This window comes from Sabethes cyaneus, chromosome 3 (genome assembly GCF_943734655.1).
Source record: "Sabethes cyaneus chromosome 3, idSabCyanKW18_F2, whole genome shotgun sequence".
In the NCBI taxonomy this organism is placed as follows: domain Eukaryota; kingdom Metazoa; phylum Arthropoda; class Insecta; order Diptera; family Culicidae; genus Sabethes; species Sabethes cyaneus.
The window spans coordinates 44,288,706-44,307,408 of NC_071355.1; the positions used below are offsets into that span (position 1 = coordinate 44,288,706).

Sequence of the window (18,703 nt, forward strand, 5' to 3'; positions counted from 1 at the left end):
CAGGAGGCCAGCAAGAAGTGTAGTGTTGCATTAAAAAAATATTTCACACGGAAAACGAAGGATTTCCTGAACTTTTTCAGGTACGATTGTGACCTGTAATTGAACCAAACAAAGTGTGAAACTGTTTCGCACCGGTCAGTGCAAGAGGAAAACAGTTTTTTCGGCCCGAAACATTGAAACGCGTACGCGATTTTACGGGAAAGTTGATTTCTGCGAAATATGTGAGCCACATCCAATCTCCTCTGCGGGCTCTTGTGCAACAGAGATTGGTGGAATCGATTCGAAAAGTGTGTCGTGTCGTGGTTCCATACAGTGAAAAGTTAGTGTCCGGAGCAATTTCAGTGACGAAATTCACACTCAATTCCAGTGATAGCATTTAATTCGGTTCTATCGTGTGCAATCTACGTGGGCCACCGAATGGTGGCAGTAATGGAACGCAGGCGGCCGTGATTTTCACTGTCGACATTTTGACATCCGCATACATTCTCGCTTTGTGGATAGGGCCTGCTGCTGCTACTGCTGCTGTGTGTAAATATGTCTGGAAAAAAGTGACACCAGTGAAGACTGCAGGAATTCATCCCTCGGAATCGAGTCACGGCTGGTCGACGGAAGGACAATCTGTTTCGTGAAAAGGTGAATAATGGTTTGTTTTTTTCCATAGTTGGGATTTTGATTAATTTCATGCTAAAATAAGGGTACATGTTGGAAGCGCACGAGAAAAAAAGGAACAGCAATACAGGTTGGAAGTATGTAGCTGAAGCAAAAGCAGAAGTAGAAGGAGGAAGAGAGGTAGAAAAGTGAGCAGCTAAAGAGACAGAGAGAGAAAGAGAACGAGTGTGTGTGCGCGAGGCTGTGAAAGTGACTCCAGAAATCTGTGTGTTGGGCTGTGGGACAGATCCGTGGTGTACAACACCACGGCCCTCAATTTATACCTACAACTGGGAGCTTACCCATATTACTGATAGGATCAACCAGAAAATTGCTACTCTGAACTTATTTTAATGAAAAACTTGGCAAGTTGTTGGATATTTGAAATGGTCGAATAGTTTCTCTTTCACTATTTACAGGTAACAGTTTTATTATTTGTTAGCTTTGAGCTAAACAAGTATTTAATCTACCTGGCAAAACAGTTACTATATCAGGCACTTCATCATGTACACAGAAATAGTGCATTGAAGCAATCACCTAATTTTGCTATTTAACAACCCATGAGAGAAAAAATAAATGGAACCGAATATTGCCAATATATTGGTTCCTTAAAGACCAACCCAATGGGTTCCTTTTAAAATTAGTTTCACAAAAATCGATCAAAAATCAATGAAAATAAAGCCAAAAGTTTAACTTAATGCACTCTTATTTTCATGTAATGTCTAGATTTTTATTTCTGTAATTTTGAACCAAGTGACAACTGTGATTTCGGGAGGAACGTGTTTAAAGTTTGCTGCTCTGTATGGTTTACAGCTATCAATCGTTAGAAATCATCTCATAACTCCTGGCTATCATGATTTTGGAGCAATCCACAATTTTTGGAATGTGATTTTCCAAACAAAATTCCCTTGAAACACCTTGAATGTAATATAAATAAGTGGTTTAAATTCTGTTTACCTATTTCAAGTACAACTGCGCTTAAGGTTTCAAAGCAAACTACAATAGTTTTGTAATTCCGTAATGAAAGTTACAAATCAATCACAAAAACTTGCTGTATTAACGATTACAAGTTGTCCGATAAGTTATCCCAATTCAATTGTAACATGGACAAAAATACTATAAAGAGAATGAGTAGAAATAAGCAGTCCCTCCATCAATTGTAAAACCATCGTTTCAAAGAAAAATATTAATATTAATGACTGACCGCATTTCAAGGTCAAAGACTAAAAACACGAGTTTGGCCAATTTCATAGGAACGGAGCTTTTCTTCTAAAAACTGCGCTGAGAATCGCGGCCTAACACGCTGACAGGCGAACAACGTCACACGCAATACTTTGCAAGTCGTCAGGGCCTGCGCAGTGTCATCGTCCTGAAAGTAAAAACAAGTTAGATTAAAACTTCTCGGTCGATAGTTTCTACAGTAGACGGAGGAAGAAGCACAATTTGTGTCTAAAAATAACCCAAGCCAGATACGCCGCTACATTAATAAGAGAGGTTGCGCAGTCTCCTTTTGTCCAGCACCTCTATGGTTCAAAGATACACGGGCACCAGCGAGCCACACGCCATATCGGGTGTTGTGGGTTCAAATCCGGTTATAATCTCTGATTATAGCTTGGTTCGACCCATGTACCTTCCGGCATTGGACAAAAGGTAGGAGTCACAACGACAACTTGTTAAGCGCAGCTACCTATTTACCCCCTTCCCCCTTCCTTTCCACTCGTTTCCCTCCATTACCAAAAAATTTTCATTACTTTCCCCTACCGTCCCTCCATCAATTGTAGAACCATCGTTTCAAAAAAATATTAACAGTTTTAGACTGCAACACAACACTGAGGGACCTCTCCCGCCAAAATCAAATCCCGCCAAATCTTATTACTTTGCATGCTCGGTCACTACGGAATCGTGGGCAATCAATTTTCGGAACCGCCTTCACCGTGAAAGGCGAATTACTGACATGAGAAAAGCTAGAAATAGTATCCCGTTGGAATCAAACACAAGGTTGTAGATAGGCTAAACAGTTTATCTACCAACGTCTTGCAGTAGCTAAAAAAACTACTCAATTTAACTCGCAGTGAACTATGCACAACGACGGAACTCCTAACCGGACGCTACCCCGCTCGGCTGAATTGACTGCGTGGCTTGGTTCTTATTTACGTGACCGTAGAATTGGAAGCGTCTTTATCATGTTGGTTCCGAAACGATTCTGGAGTACCTCAAGGTAGCACTCTCGGACCTTTATTGCCTGATTGATAATACTTCAAGAACTGATAAACCGGTTTGCTGAGTGGACAAATGCAATTGTATGACTAAGCATCCCAAAATGTACCGTAATCAGTTTCATCCGAAAAAATCACGATTTGGATTAATTATTACATTGATGATCAAATACTGCAACGTAGTGATAGGGTTATTAATTTCGGTACTGTATTGGATAAGTAAATAACGTCTTTGATTAAAACGCGCAGCTTGAACGTAAATACAACTGCCGACATGACGTCAAAATCGTCATCGGAGATCTCAACGCTCAGGTTGGCCAGGAGTAGAATTTCAGACCGGTTGTTGGAAAGTTCAACGCACACCCCCTTACGGACGAAAACGGCTATCGACTCATTGCTCACTACTTCCGACACAGCCTCCCATATCGATACACCTGGAGATCACCACAACAGACGGACTCGCAAACCGACCATGTTTTGATTGATGGAAGGCATTTCTCGGATATCATCGACGTTAGAACTTATCGTGGCGTAAACATCGATTCTGTCCACTACGTTTTGATAGCTAAAGTGCACCAAAGACTTTCGGTTGTTAACAACATTCGATACCGTCGCCCCCCATGGTACAATCTGGAACGACTCTACCCCGTAAACTTTTTCATATGCATATCAGAGTAACAAATGAGTTATATGTACTTATATATATACCCTGAAAAATCGTATCTGATGCACAAAACTAGCATATGCGTACTAATTTGAAGGCCATATACGTACTACAAAATATACATTAACAATCCAACTTTATAAGTCTTAGTATGCGATAAGATCCGACTCAAAGCGATTAGTTTTATAATACTATACAATTTTGTACTGGAAGTCGTAGGTCAACCACTTGTCATCGTCAAATACGACAGAATATGAATTTGTGTGTATTTCATTAGGCTATATTTACGATTTGAATTTATTAAAAGTCAATAACGATAATTTTCGTACATTGATACACGAGTTGGTGTTTGCTGGGTAGTTACCTCAAGTCGCTACTGAGTACACTGTTGAATGAAGGAGATCTAAACGAAGACCCTCTCGAGAACTGCTGGGATAGCGTTGAAGTAGCGATCAACAGCGCAGCGGAAGGTGCCATTGGGTTCGCTGAAAGGAGTCGATGTAACGCATTGTTCGACGAGGATTGACAGGGAACGTTGGACGATAATAAAGCACCACGGGCGTCGGCCCGTCAAAATGCAGAACGCTATAAGCGGGAAGTCCTGTATGGTCGGACAGGGCCTCTATGTTCGGACACTGACGATTTCTCAAAAATAAAAAATGATAAAAATATTTGGAAAGAATAGAACAATGGTACTTAAATGGTACTATTGTCCTATTCTTTCCAAATAATTTTATCATTCTTTGTTTTTGAGAAATTGCTAGTGTCCGGACATAGAGGCCTGCCCGACCATGCAGGACTTCCCCCTGCAGAGAAATGAAGACAGCAAACCCAGTTTTTCCGTGATAAAAGGCGCCGCCTAGAAGAAATGGAGTGCGAGGATATGGAACAACTGTATCGTTCTCAGAAAACGCGTAAATTTTAAATACAAGAAACTAAATGTATGCCGCAAAGCCTTTGTGCCGCGATGGAGGGATTTTGTCGGCTGAACGTGAAGCGATCGAAAAGTGGAAGCAGCACTACAATGAGCACCTGATTGGAGCGGAGACGGAGTACCAAAATAGCGGGGAGATTGACTACAGCAGTACCGCAGATGATGGTTGTGTTCCGACCCCCACAATTTCTCTTCTTCTTACCAGTGCGTCCAGTATTTTGAACTATTGTGGTATGTCCCGTTTATTTCTTTTACTGTATGCTTCAACCTTACCCATTACTTATTAAGGAAGTGATAGGCTGGTAGTTGGAGCGAGAGAGGTGCCAATCAGGGATGACATAGTTTAAATCTTGCTACCCTGATCGGCGACGCAAACAAGATCTCCTTAGGCTCTAGTAGGCCCTTTTTGAGATACTTCAGTCTGCGTCCTATTAGTGCTTCACAATTGCAGAGCAAGTGTTCCGAAGTTTCGCTCTCGCCATTACACAGGCGACAAATATCAGCTTGTACCCAACCGAGATTCCGAAGATGATATTTACTCTGACAATGTCCTGTCACAAGACCGGTAAGCGTGCTTAGATCTCTCTTAATGAGACTACTCAGCAACTTTTGAGTAACCTTAATACCCGGCGTTATAAACTTTTGTTTGGATTGCTTGAGCGATTACATGGCAATGGCGCTGGTCACTAACAAACATGTCAGGCGTTGAACTTTGTTTAGCCTGGCCTGCGCTGTCACCTCGTTTACCTTTGGCCACTATACAAGAGCGGCATAAGTTAGCCTAGGCTGTGCAATAGTAGTACATGACCAAATGGCTAGTTGAGGTTTTAGTCCCCAGGTTTTGCCAAACAGTGAACTGCCCAGATAGCTGTTGTTGCTTTCTTGACAGTATAGTCTAGGTGAGCGGCCCAGTTCAGTTTATGATCCAGAATAATACCCAGATGTTTATCTTCATTGCTGAAGCTTAGCCTGATTCCATTCACTGTAGGGTGAGTAAGAGTATGTCTCCTCCGCCTAGTAAATGGTATCACGATTCACGACTGTTTTGGAGTGGTTTATATTAAGCCCCTCTCGTAAACACCATGAAATAGTGGAGTTTAGGGCTCCTTGCATACGACTGGACAGCACTGCGTCAAATTTACCACTGACAATAAGTACCACGTCGTCGGCGTACGCAATGACCTCATAGCCATGCTGTGATAGCTTGTGCAAGAGTGCGTTGATCACCAGTGACCAAAGCAAGGGGGAGAGAACTTCTCCTTTATTAAGGAGAGCCTTGTTATTTGAGGCGAATGACGTGTTATCGAAAGCACCTTCAATGTCAAGAAAAGCACACAGTGCCGTCTCTTGGTATTGAAGCGACTTCTCAATCAGCGTCACTAGGCAGTGAAGTGCAGTTTCCGTACATTTACCGCATTGGTAAGCATGTTGATTACTAGGTAAAGGAGAGTTCTTTAGAAACTCGTTACGGATGTGATTATCCGTGATTTTTTCCATCAACTTGAGAAGCGTAGATTTCAGACTAATTGGTCTGAAAGCTTTTGGCATAGTTTTATCTTTTTGCCTGCCTTAGGTATGAACACCACTCTGACCTTCCGCCAGCTTGCCGGGACATGTTCCAGCGTAAACCTGGCACGAAAGAGGTTGATGAGCTCGGACATTATAATCTCGTCCGCTTTTTGTAAGAAGATGGGAAGTATGCCATCCGGACCCGGAGACTTCATTGGTTCAAAGTAGCTGAGTGCCCAATTGATTGAAGCCTCCGTAAACAGTCGGCGCGCAAGTAGAACCGAGTTGCTTGACACATTGCGCGACGACTCAACTTGCTATTGCGCGCCGACGTCGCTTCCAATGGATACTGTCGAACCAGGGAAATGCGTGTTCATATGAATCTCCAACGTTTCCCTAGTAGTAACAGTGAGACTGCCAGCTTCTTTTTTCAATTGCCTTTATGGTCCTTGGCTAACGCTTTTTGGAGTCGCGCCGCCACAGGCAGAGTCTGGATGCTTTCGCAAAACTTGACTCTGAACTTTCTTTTGGCTTTGCAAAGCTCTGCGTTGTATTTGGTAAGAGATGCCCTGTAGGCCTCCCAATTAGACATGATCTTAGCCCTGGTGAATAAACGCCTAGCCTCCCGACGAAGGTTGCTGAGCGATTCATTCCACCAGGGCACGTCACGGCAGACTGTCCGCGGGATTAACGGACAGTTTGCAGTATAAGCATCAATAATCCTACTCTGTAGGTAATTGGCTGCAGCGTCCAGCTCAGCTGGTGTGCGTATATTATTTGACAGGAATTCGAGAATTTCCGAGATGTTCTCTGAATGAACTCCAGTTGGGTTTCTTCGGATTTCTGTATTGTTCTCTCCTGAGAGAGTATGCCTCTATATCAAAAACGATATGCCGCCTGTGATCTGATAAACTTGGTTCGTCAGAGACATGCCAGTTTTTGACCTTCTCAGCTATAGAAGTGCTGCACAGAGTGAAGTCTAAGACCTGACCTCTGAGAGCATTAACAAAACTGGGGACATTCCCTACATTGCATACATTAACTAGCAGTTAGGTATTCAAGCAGGTTTTTTGTAACCCTTCACTGATCCTCACACAAAAGAGCTCATATCGAGAGCCCTCTGGTAGTGGACACTTACTAACAAAAATTAACGCAACGCGGAGTATAAAACTACAACAAGAAAGACAAAGAGAAATCCTAAAATTTTGTGATCTAAACTTGAGTAGAGAAAATTTGTCGAAAATAAATTAGGTAAGTTAAAAATTACTTTTACGCATCTATTTTGCAATGTTTGGATCCTTTTGAGTTTTGAATTGGCCGCGTGGCCCCAGACAGCAATTAAATATTGCAATATGGAATGGATGCATGCATACTAAAATTTAAGCAATGATTCACGGGGCACAAAACTGCGAACTCTTCTCATGAAACCACATAGCGACGAAACTTTGCTCGATACATGCTTAATATCGGTGTTCATAATACCTTGCGCCCGATTAATATCGGAGTTCCGCAAGGAAGCAATATAGGTCCTCTTTTATTCTTAATAATCATTCAGGGGACATAAACGATCAAAATTTTTTAAGAAATCATTATTTTTTTACTTCAGATTTTGATTCTGCAGTCTTTTCCGCTTATTTTGATACCAAATTTGTAATGATCCGACCACGGGAAGTGGCCGAAAAACGATCATACACATAAGCATTCCAGTGCGGCGTGGAACAACTTTGGCGGAATAAACCGCCGCTCCTGGAACACCACGATTTGCAAGCTTTATGTACCTTTTTCTCAGAAACTACACAACGTATTGAAACAAACTTTTTTTGTTTTGTTAGTAGTAGCTTGGCAAAGACTTTTATAACTTTTGAGGTTTGTAAACGAAACACAGCCAGAGAAAAAAGAAAAAGAAGACAAAATTTTATTTCTTCAGGCATCTTTTCTTTTTCTTTCTCGTTTTTCTGCTTATGTGTATGATCGGATTTCGGCCACTTCTCGTGGTCGAATCATTACAAATTTGGTATCAAAATAAGCGGAAAAAACTGCAGAATCAAAATTTGAAATAAAAAAATAATGATTTTTCCGAAATTTTTGATCGTTTGTCCCCTTAATGAATATTAAGAATAAAAGAGGACCTATATTGCTTCCTTGTGGAACTCCGATATTAATCGGGCGCAGGTGCTATGAACACCGTTTATGCCTACGAATTGCTTCCGATCTGTTAGATAGCTTTTAATCAAATCGTTAGCGACTCCTCTTACTCCGTAACGCTCAAGCTTTTCTAGTAAGATTTCGTGATTCATGGTGTCAAATGCTTTTTTAATGTCGATAAATAAGCCACCTACGATAATTTTGATCAATTTCATATATTAACTTATCAATTAGCTCTATAATAGCAGTTGATCTTCCGCAGCCTTCCTGGAAGCCATTGTGAAATTTGTACAAAATATTGTTAGCACAGAAAAAGTTTACAACGCGGTTTGTTAGCAGTTTTTCGATTATTTTGTTCAGAACTGATAGCGTTGAAATTGGACGATACTTAGAGGGGTCACAAGTATCACCAGATTTGAATACTGGAACAACTTGTGCGATTTTTAAGACATTAGGATAAGTCCCGGATTCTATTATTTTGTTGAAAATATTCGCAATAATCTCAGAAAACCGAGCTGAGTTGGCTTTCACTAAGTCTGCTGGTATATTATCATGCCCTCTACTTTTCCTGACATCAAGTTCACTAATCAAGATTGTAACTTCGTTGACACTGGCGGGTCTGAGAAAAATCGAGTTTTTAACACATTTCACAACACATTTCAGAAATTCAAAGTTCGATTTTGGACGTGTAACTGCTAGGTTGTTTCCAATAGGTGCAAAATAGCTGTTGAACACTTCGCGATCAGAATCTAGTACTTTTTCATCAATTCGAAGTGTTATCTGTTCATTAGTTTTCGTTCGGCCAAGCACTTCGTTCAACTTTTTCCAGACGTGCTGCCCCGTGTCGTGGGCAGAGATGCCACATATAATTCTGTATATTTTGTTGGAAAAATCTGGCCATCTGTACAGCGAGGAAAACTAACTGTGCAAAAATCTGTCCAATGCAAACCAATGAGAGTGAAAGAGACGGAGAGTTATTTTGCTGACTATTTCCGTCTCTTTCGCTCTCATGTAAAAGTTCAAAAATCTGTTTGATCTATGTAATTGGCAAAAATCTGTATTCTATGCATACAGATTCTGTACAGGCGATTTTTTTTTTTTTTTCAAATATCTGTTAAACACAGAATAATCTGTGCATGTAGCAACCCTGGTGGTGGGCGTTGGTATCACAGCCTAGCAGGAACGGCACGTTGATGGCCCTGCAGTACCGCACGAGAGCGGCAACCTCGGATGGCGGCATGTCGTCCTTGTCGCTCGGGAAGTATGCGTACGCCACGACCAGGTCCTGATTCCCCGTCGTTGTTGGCACTTCCAGTTTGACAGCGACGACATCGCGTTAAATGAATTCTGTAATGGGAGAAAATTGTATTTCCTTCATTGGCAGAATTGCAGACTTAGGTTTGGTCTGCGTGTTACAGTGCATTAACTTACCGTAGTTTCCTAGGCCGAGAATTCTCGTGCCGTAAACCCAAAGTTCTTGGATGAAGGCAGCTGTTAGCTGCTGGTTTACGAACCTTCGACCAAGAACACTAGAAGCGCCCTTGGCATGATGAAGGTTCGCTTGCACGCAGCGGTAGAGTCGTTAGACTCAGAACCTGACGGATGGCTGCCAGTGGCGTGAACGCCTTCTTGATTTGCCTGCTTCCCTACATCAGAGGACCTCGATGGCTGCAGTCGACTGGAGGCCGAATTACGGCCGAAAGTCGTGCTTACTACGGACTCCACAAAACCCTAAGGTCTGGTAAACCCCCGTACCAAATGTACCATGTACAAAACGCTAATTAGACCGGCAGTCCTCTATGGGCACGACTCGTGGACAATGCTCGACGGGGACTTGCCGTTTTTGAGCGTCCTGTGCTTTGGACCATCTTTGGCGAGTAGAAGAATAAACTACGAGCTGGCACAGCTCTTTCGCGAACCCTGTATCCAGAAAGTTGCTAAAGCTGAAAGGGTACAATGGGCGGGACATGTTACAACATGTTAGAATACCGGACAACAACCCCGCAAAAACGGTGTTCGCCACGAATCCCGTTGGAACTGAGACTGGGACCAAATTACTCAAAACTTATGTTTTTGATTCCTAAATGGTCTCACCCGTTGAATTCGATTTCAATACGTTGGATAACTGGACGTGAATCCTACCTCAGTACTAACAGCAATTAACAAAATACCATTCAATTCCTGTGTTAAAAAACACAGCACTGGCTGGTAGTAAAAACAAACAACCGCAACCAATTTTCGCCGTTCAGAAACTACAAGTCAACAACCCGCACACAAACGGATCATCAATATTCCGACATGTCATCAACCATTCACTCATTTCACCTAGTTTTTGCTGCGCACTAGCTAGCTAGCCAGTGGCAGTGGCCGCCGGTCGGTGCGTTCACTTCAGAACGTAGGTTAGGTCCATACATCTACAGTACAGTACAGTACAGTCTACTTTTGAACATTTCATCATCCCGCGCGCGCGGAGGCACAGTAACGGCACTGGCACAGAGTCCATCTGGCTTGGCTTGTTTACATCCTACGTGTCGAAAGGATTTCTTTGCTTTTTTTGCGCGAATCGTTTTTTGGAAAACAGAAAACAATTATCTCAAATTTCCTTGACCATTGTGCGACTGGTCACCGGCACCGGTCAGTCGGTGCAAGCAAGTAAGCAAGCAAACCAAGCGCGGGTTGATTTTCCGCTGGTTATTTTCTTTTAACACCTCACCAACAAACCGCACAAACAAGCGGAAATTTTACGCATTTACCTTTACGGTGACTGTGCACACGGAGAGAATTTTTATTATAGCTGCTAATGTTGTACGATTGCGTCTTCGCGTATTCATACCGACATAAGTGGATGTTCATAAAGGTGGTCCATCTAACGATGGATGGATAGATAGATAGAGTGTTTCTTGGTGGGGCAAATTTGACACCTACGGCGGCAGCTGTTAGACGTTAATGAGACAGACAGCAGAACAAGATTCACTAAAAATATGGTCTTTAGTCGTCTTTTTTTCCGCCGTTGCTGAGGAGCAACGCGAGATGAGTGGCGAACGAACGAACGAAACGCGTGGTTTTGTGGCCCAAATCATGTGAGTGCGAGCGTTCGCGTATTTTCACGTATGCTACTTTTCACAAATTTATTACAATTTACAACTGAGGCAAACCATCAACCATGGGATCTATCGCTCCCGTAATGGTGGTGGATATATAAAAAAACACCGAAAGAACCATGTTAATGAAGGAGGCGGTGGCCGGAAGATGGACGAGTTAACAGTTTTAAAACGCCTCACGTCCGAGCCGAGCTGTCGTCTCCGCGTCACATGTCAAAAGTATCGCCGAGTGGTGCTCGTCCGTTGCGAATCCATCCCTAGCCAGGTAGACATCGCGCGCCGGTGTACGACACACTTTCTCTGAGTTTGTTGTTTTTTTTTTGATTTATCCTAAGTACGTGGGAAATTGCAGCGATGTGTCAAAGCGGCGTTGTGTTGCACACGCGTGCGATGTTAATGGAGACATGTTTGCTTCCAGCCAGCCTGCGCTGCGCTGCGCTGAGATAACCAGAAATTGCAATTTTCCACGCGGAGGCAGGTCGCCAATCTTTATGAGGAAACGAAATGAAAAGAAGGCCATTTTTATTGTCCTTTTACGGACCCCGAACCTTTCTTTTTAAATTAATTTTTGTTATCCTAAATAGCATCTTCTAGGTGCAATAATGTATGTTCCCACGTATGTAACAATACATTATTAGCGTACACACAAATCAGTTGTCAGCAACGAATTGTGCTTGAATGAATTAATAAACTGAAACATTGTTCAATTATAAAAGTGTTTCATTGATCATGATGTCATTTTTATGTTTTCGTAAGAATTAAATCGGATTCCGGTAAAAGTGCATTGCATACAGTGTGACAAATGTATATTCGAACAAAAACAACGTCATATATCTTTGTAAATAAAGGCTTTATTTCGAATTTTAGTTTTAGAAGTTGTTTACCCATAGATACAGAACGCAACTAACGATCATTGCTCTATTGAATTGCCTTTTGCCTGGATAACACGCTTCAAGCGCTTTTTGAAGTCGTTACATGCGGCACGCACTACTTCCATCGGAATGTCATCCCATATCTTGTTGATGACAAACTTAAATTCATCCAAACTATGATATTTATAATACTTGACCTGCTGCTGCATGTGCCCCCCTACACAAAAATCCAGAGGTTCAAATCAGGAGAACTTGGAGGCCATTCCTTTTTCGATATGAAATCCGTCAGATTGGCTTTGCACCACGTCTGCACAAGATTTGCAGTGTGGGCTGGAGCTTCATCCTGTTCAAAGCAGTAATATTCTTCACCATACATTCCCCGAACGTAAGACATCAAATCTTGTTCTAAGACCATTTCTAGATTGTATTTTTCATTAACTTTCACACCTTTTTCATGGATTTTACCTTTTTTGAATGCTTTCATATCCAGATCCATTTTCAAAATTCGACGAAGAGATTCCCTGTTGATATTCAGCTCAACTGCCATTTTCCGTTGCGGACCGGTCGCAACTGCGACGAATTCGCTCTCGAACAACCTTTTTGATCTCTGCAGTTCTAACGCTTCGTTTTCTTCCGGGTTTTATACGGTTTTCAACATATCCCGTCTCAACAAATCTTTTTACTGTATAGTATGCAAATCCTCTTTTTATGTTTAAGGTCACAAAAAATAGTGCCACATGTAGCACTGTTTCAGAATTTATTTATTATCAACGACCGTAACTCGTACATTGGTACGTGTACATCGAATGAGATACAATACGAAAATGAAACTACGTCAAGTAAAACTTAAGTCATGATAAGACACACATGGTATTGCTTTGATTGTAAAGAATGTACATGCACATAAAATGATTTTTGTTCGAATATACAGAGTGTTAGGTAGCTTAGTGCACATATTTCAGGGGGTGATAGAAGACCATATTTGACGAAAAAATCCTTCTATGCATATGGTCCAATCTCAATTGTTACAGAGCTATTGAGCATTTTTAGTTTTCGGTTCTGTTTACCTTAAATTAGTTCTGGTACAAAAACTATGCTAGCTAGCTCAATTCTGTTAGTTTCATTCGAAAGTTGAGAAAATTTTGTACTGTAAATTGTTTTTAAACTTTCTACTTAATGAAATTTAGTAACGTTTTAGAAGCAAAAAGCTTTGAAATAAGTGTTTCTCAAGGCATTTTTATCGAATTTCCCTTAAAAATATACGATAAAACTGATTGCTACTATTCACCAATTTAAAGCTCTAGTACCGTTCTACAATACGTTCTTTGACGTAAAACGTCTATCCTCTGTTAGTTTCGTTGCAATTTCATTTTAAACGTATGGTTTTGGGTGTTGAATTAGTATCTGAAAACTGCACGAATTCATACATCACGCATAGCACACTAAATTACCATGTGCACACAGTCTGACACGTATGAAAAACACCAACATAATTTTTTTCAGTTTTTCATAAATTTTTGCATGCATAATCTAGCAAAACTCAAGTCGCTTAGGTTTATTCGCTGGTAGCAGCTTTTGAACCTGTAGTGTGGAAAAGATGCATTTTTACCCGATTCACACCATTATGGTGACAAGGAACTTTGCCGTAATTTGCCTTATGCTTGTCTTGGAATCATTTCCCGCGATACGCAAAATTTTATGGTCAATCGCTGACGCCACTTACTGATGAGGCTGAGGCTTCCCTCGAAGCCTCGTTGAAAACAACGTTCCTTCTCGGAAGCGACGGTGCGTTGGTCATAGATGTCTCTGCATTAAAATCATTGTGCAATAAAAACGAACACTTCTGGATGTTTGTTCACTTACTTGCATTATGTAGCCGACGATCAGAAAATCTACAACCATACTCCTGCTGGGCTGTCGTTGCTACATAATTAGCGAAGCCATAACAAAGGTGAATGTCCGCGAGTGCTTCTGGAGAATATATTTTAGTAATGCAATCGTTTTCAGAAACGTCCCAGAGAGACCCGAAAAGTCAGTTTCGAAAGTGTTTTGCATATACGTCTAACCTTGTCCGTCGCACGCGTTGATCTAGTGTGCTATGCGTAATGTATGAGCTCGTGCGGCTTTCGGATACTAATTTACATCCAAAACCATACGTTTAAAATGAAATTGCAAAAAAAACTAAAAGAGATAGACGTTTTACGCCAAAGGACGAATTGTAGAACGGTACTAGAGCTTTAAATTGGTGAATAACAGCAATCCGTTTTATCACACATTTTTAGGAGAAATTCGATAAAACTTTAGAAACACTTATTTCAAAGTTTTTTGCTCCTAAAAAGTTACTAAATTTCATGAAGGAGGTTTAAAGGCAATTTTCAGTACAAAATTTTCTCAACTTTTGAATGAAACTAACAGAAATGAGCTAGGGTATGTTGCTGCTTCGTCGTAATTGCCTATTCCCGTCCTATCCAACACAAATTATTAAAAATATCAGCATTCTTATGACACACAATGCAAAACTAGTTATTCCCTAATATTTTAGTTTATTGTCTATCATACGCGATCAATCAAAGTGACATTTGTCATGCCGTACTAAACAAACACGTGCGCTTCGTAAACATTGTTGTGATTTTTAGTTCGGAGGATGAAAAATTTTGATGGACGAATTTTAAAACGGTACGACCTGTTTAAGATATAAAGTCAGTTGCGTAATTTCAATAATATGCTTTTATAATCGCTTTTCAGCGATTTCAAAGTTCACGGATCGGAAGGTAAGTGTGTTTGAGTCTAACCAGAATAAGAACTTTTGAAGTAGGTATTCATTAAATCCATCCAACAAATGATGAAAATTAGAATGACTTTACTTACTACGACGGGAACTAGAAATAAACCCTAGCTAGCATAGTGTTGGTACCAGAGCTAATTTAAGGTAAACAGAATCGAAAACTAAAAATGTTCAATGACTCTGTAATGATTGAGATTTGGCCATATGCGTAGAGATCCTCTATCACCCCCTGAAATATCTGCACTAAACTACCTAACACCCTGTATGTGTCACACTGTAGATGGAAATAAATTGAAAATCGCAGGAGCAATTTCTGGAGAATATGGCGGGTGGCTAAAGATTGCACCTTCAAGGCAATAGAAAAGTACTCGAAAATAGACCGTTACAGACCTTCCCGAAGAAGACTACCAGTAACAATCTAAACACGCCTAGCCCCGAAGTACGGATCGTCAAGGGATTTAAACAATAGTCAGTGTAGTACGTGGAGGCATACAAAAGAAACCAGGTTATCATAATTGACACAAAGGTCTACGACACGCAGATGTTAGAGAAAATCAACAAAGGCCCATATAGAGGTCTGAGAGCCGATCCCCTACGAGAAATAGTTAAACGAATAAACCGAACAATAAAAGAATGCCAAGAACCGCCCAGTTAGCTTCGCGGTACGATGCTGGTCTAACAAGCTAGTTGTCGTATAATCGAATCTCGGCTAGGTGGTGCTTGCTAGATAGAGTTAGTGGGATCATTACACTGGCCCCGTAATTTTCCTGTACTCTAACGGCCGGCTGCGAAGTCTGTCGGTAAAGAAGGGTAATGTCTAATGACGGTTTAAGCCCACGGCTTTTTTTAAAAGAATGCCAATCGATTCTAAGGTAATCTATCCGCAAGTGGTGGATATTCAACATTACTTGAACAGGAATTAAAGGACAACCCAAAATAGACAAACCAGGAACCGAATATGCCCATAAAATTCCCGGGTCCGACCTGTATTAAATAGCAATTATTCGAAAATTTGGTAGGGCGACTAGGGGCAAGACGACCACTTGATGGGGCAAAAGGGTCACTTTTCGGTTTTCCTTGAAAACCACGAAGAATTTTAATATGGTTATTTTTTATGGTTTCTTAAGTACCTTACAATGTACCATAAGAAAATTCATTATAAAAAATTTAAACTCACGCATAAAAATGATTTTGAAATTTTACTTTTTGATATTGGTTAGTTATGATTATGGTAAAAATAAGCATTTTGAAATCTTTTTTGTCTTTATGTGTTTATTTTTGGTATGACACATTAATTTGACCTGAATCCCATAGATAGAAGTGTAAAATTTAACATTTCTCCAGCAGTTTATTCAACCATTATACAGTCAATATCCAGTAAACAAGCGCTTGATAAGCTATTATACAACATAAATGTTTGTTGGGAGGTGTCTTTAATGCCCCGGGTCCCCCTAGCTCGTTTTACTTCAGAATGATACGCTATCTCATAAATTTAAAAGTTTTTATGTAAGATGAGTTGCTAAAAAAGACGAACACAAAAATTTGAAACTAATTTTGCCTATTATATTAAATTAACTTTGCCGATAACTTGCATATTATACTCCAGTTGTTAAACAGTTGCAAAGAGCCATGAAAAATACTAGAAAAAGTAGCTAAAATGATGCCGCTCGAAGTACGACACTTATTAGGCATCTCGTAATCTACAAATTTTTTTCTCGGCTAGGCCCTCTTGCTAGCGTGATCAGCAAAGCCACTTTGTCGAAAACGTATTATGAAAAAATTGTTATTTATAAATGTCACTGAGACTAAATCCTTCTTCTTTATCGAAAGATTTTCTTTCATCTACACTAATTTTAACATTAACTTAAGCCAATTATTCTGATTCTTGAGGTTGTTAGCCTAAGGCCCCTATCTCGCTGACGGGGCTGCCATGTTAAGGTGGGCGGGAGCCACTGTGTCTTCTTCCCTGTTAGTGTACAACAACCGTGGTTGCGTACCCCAGTCGGCACCATGTGGCGGTAGGGTAGGAGTTAGTGAACAGAGGTTATGAAATGCACATATTCACCCTCTGCCAGGCGAAATCGAGAGACTCTGCAGATAGTTATTAGAGTACATAACAATTATGGTGATTTATGTATTTTGGGTAGGCTTTAGGTGTATTTTATTTTAACCACTTCCACGCGCAACGCCTGTCCAAAAGAGATAAATCACTCTACGGGGCTCGTACAACGATCCTACTGACTTTAGCAGCACCATTCAGTCGAGATTCGAACATACGACGACTAGTATCGTACTTCGAAGCTAACTGGGTGGTTGCGTAATACGCATCAGGCAGCATCATTTTTTTGCGGCTGTCCAACTTTCATATGTGTGATGTGTCCGTTTTTCCGTACAATGTCCAGAAACTATGATTACTAGGTAATATTTCTGATGATATCGTATTAATTTTGTAAGAAATTTACTAGTAGTATGGCTATATCAAACAGAGATATTTTTGTAAATAATGAATTTTAATTTTCAGGTGCCTGTCTCTACCGCACATTCCTTAAGGGGGGACCCTACTCTAGAAAGTCGGAAAAATCGAATTTTATTTTTTTGCATTTTCGAGACGCTTAACCCTTCAGAAATGTCATGCCAACAGGATTTTTTAATATCTGATCTCGTTGAAAACTTACGGCAAATATTGTGGAGTCATCTCAAGCGAAGTCCATTGCTCTACGAAACTTTGAACGCGTTTTTCCCGAAACCATGCTTCTTTAGCTGGCGGTACGTGTAGGGGAACTGGGGGGAAAATGAACACCCTTAGCAATGTCGCCATTTGCTTCCCCAGGAACCAACCAAATGCTGAACGCACTACATGAATTAAAAGCTGGATTCACATTCCACGTAGCAAAATATAAAGATGTTTGAAAAAGGACGATTTGTCATGAAAAATTCCTTATTTTCAAAAGTATCACATTCGAGCCTGATTTTTTTCGTGTGGGTAAAATGAACATGCAGTGAGGGCAAAATAAACATGTCATAGAAAACTAAAGTTAACATGCAGTTTGGATAAATTAAACATTATTTTACCTTATCATTGTTCTACATAAGCTGTAGATATTCAACAAGGCTGCTAAAATTAAAATAGGACTCCACAAAGTTAACATAATGTATCTTCGCCACGTTCATATAATGCTTGACTTTCAACTCGCTTCATCGGTCATTTTCCGTTATTTTTCGAGAGACTCGATCATTTTTATTGATTGAATTGTAATTAGGTCCTGGCTGCTGATATATGGAAAATAAAACATCATTATACACATTGTTCATTTTGCCACCATAGTGGAGTGTTCATTTTGCCCCCAAAACACCAATTGTTTTCTAGTGTTTATTATAAACAAACAGTTGATAAAAATAGTTGGAATTTTCGACAGATCCGCAGGACAGTGATATGCAAACAACACTAAATGATACCAATAGTCGAAATTTAATTTGTTTCGCCAAAAAAGCTTATATACTATTAGTGGAAATTACCATCAGCGTCAGATTTCAACAAATATTTTTTACTTTTTCAATTTTTTCACATTAGAAAGCTTATGATCACCACATATAGTCTCAAACAGCTTGAAATACTTCTAGGAGAAGATACCTATCGATCTGGTACAGATTTTAATCGGTTTACTGGCAATTTGGCTACCTGTTCATTTTACCCCCCCTGTTCATTTTACCCACAGTTCCCCTATCTCAGAATCAAGTAGATCGATTTGCCTGAAAAAATTTTTCAGCATGTAAAAATGAATTATCTAAATTGTTATGTAGCCGTTTCTTGATATCTCAATTTTTCAAT

General features: G+C 40.4%; 1 protein-coding gene across 4 annotated transcripts in view; it reads left to right on the plus strand.

Moving 5' to 3' along the window:
• LOC128744201 (unconventional myosin-IXb-like) overlaps nucleotides 1-18,703 on the plus strand; it is a 153,711-nt gene continuing 135,008 nt past the window's right edge. For all 4 annotated transcript variants that reach the window (XM_053841031.1, XM_053841032.1, XM_053841033.1 and 1 more), the window contains exon 1: nucleotides 1-633. The gene's annotated coding sequence lies outside the window, so the exon portion shown is untranslated. The remainder of the gene's footprint in view (nucleotides 634-18,703) is intronic.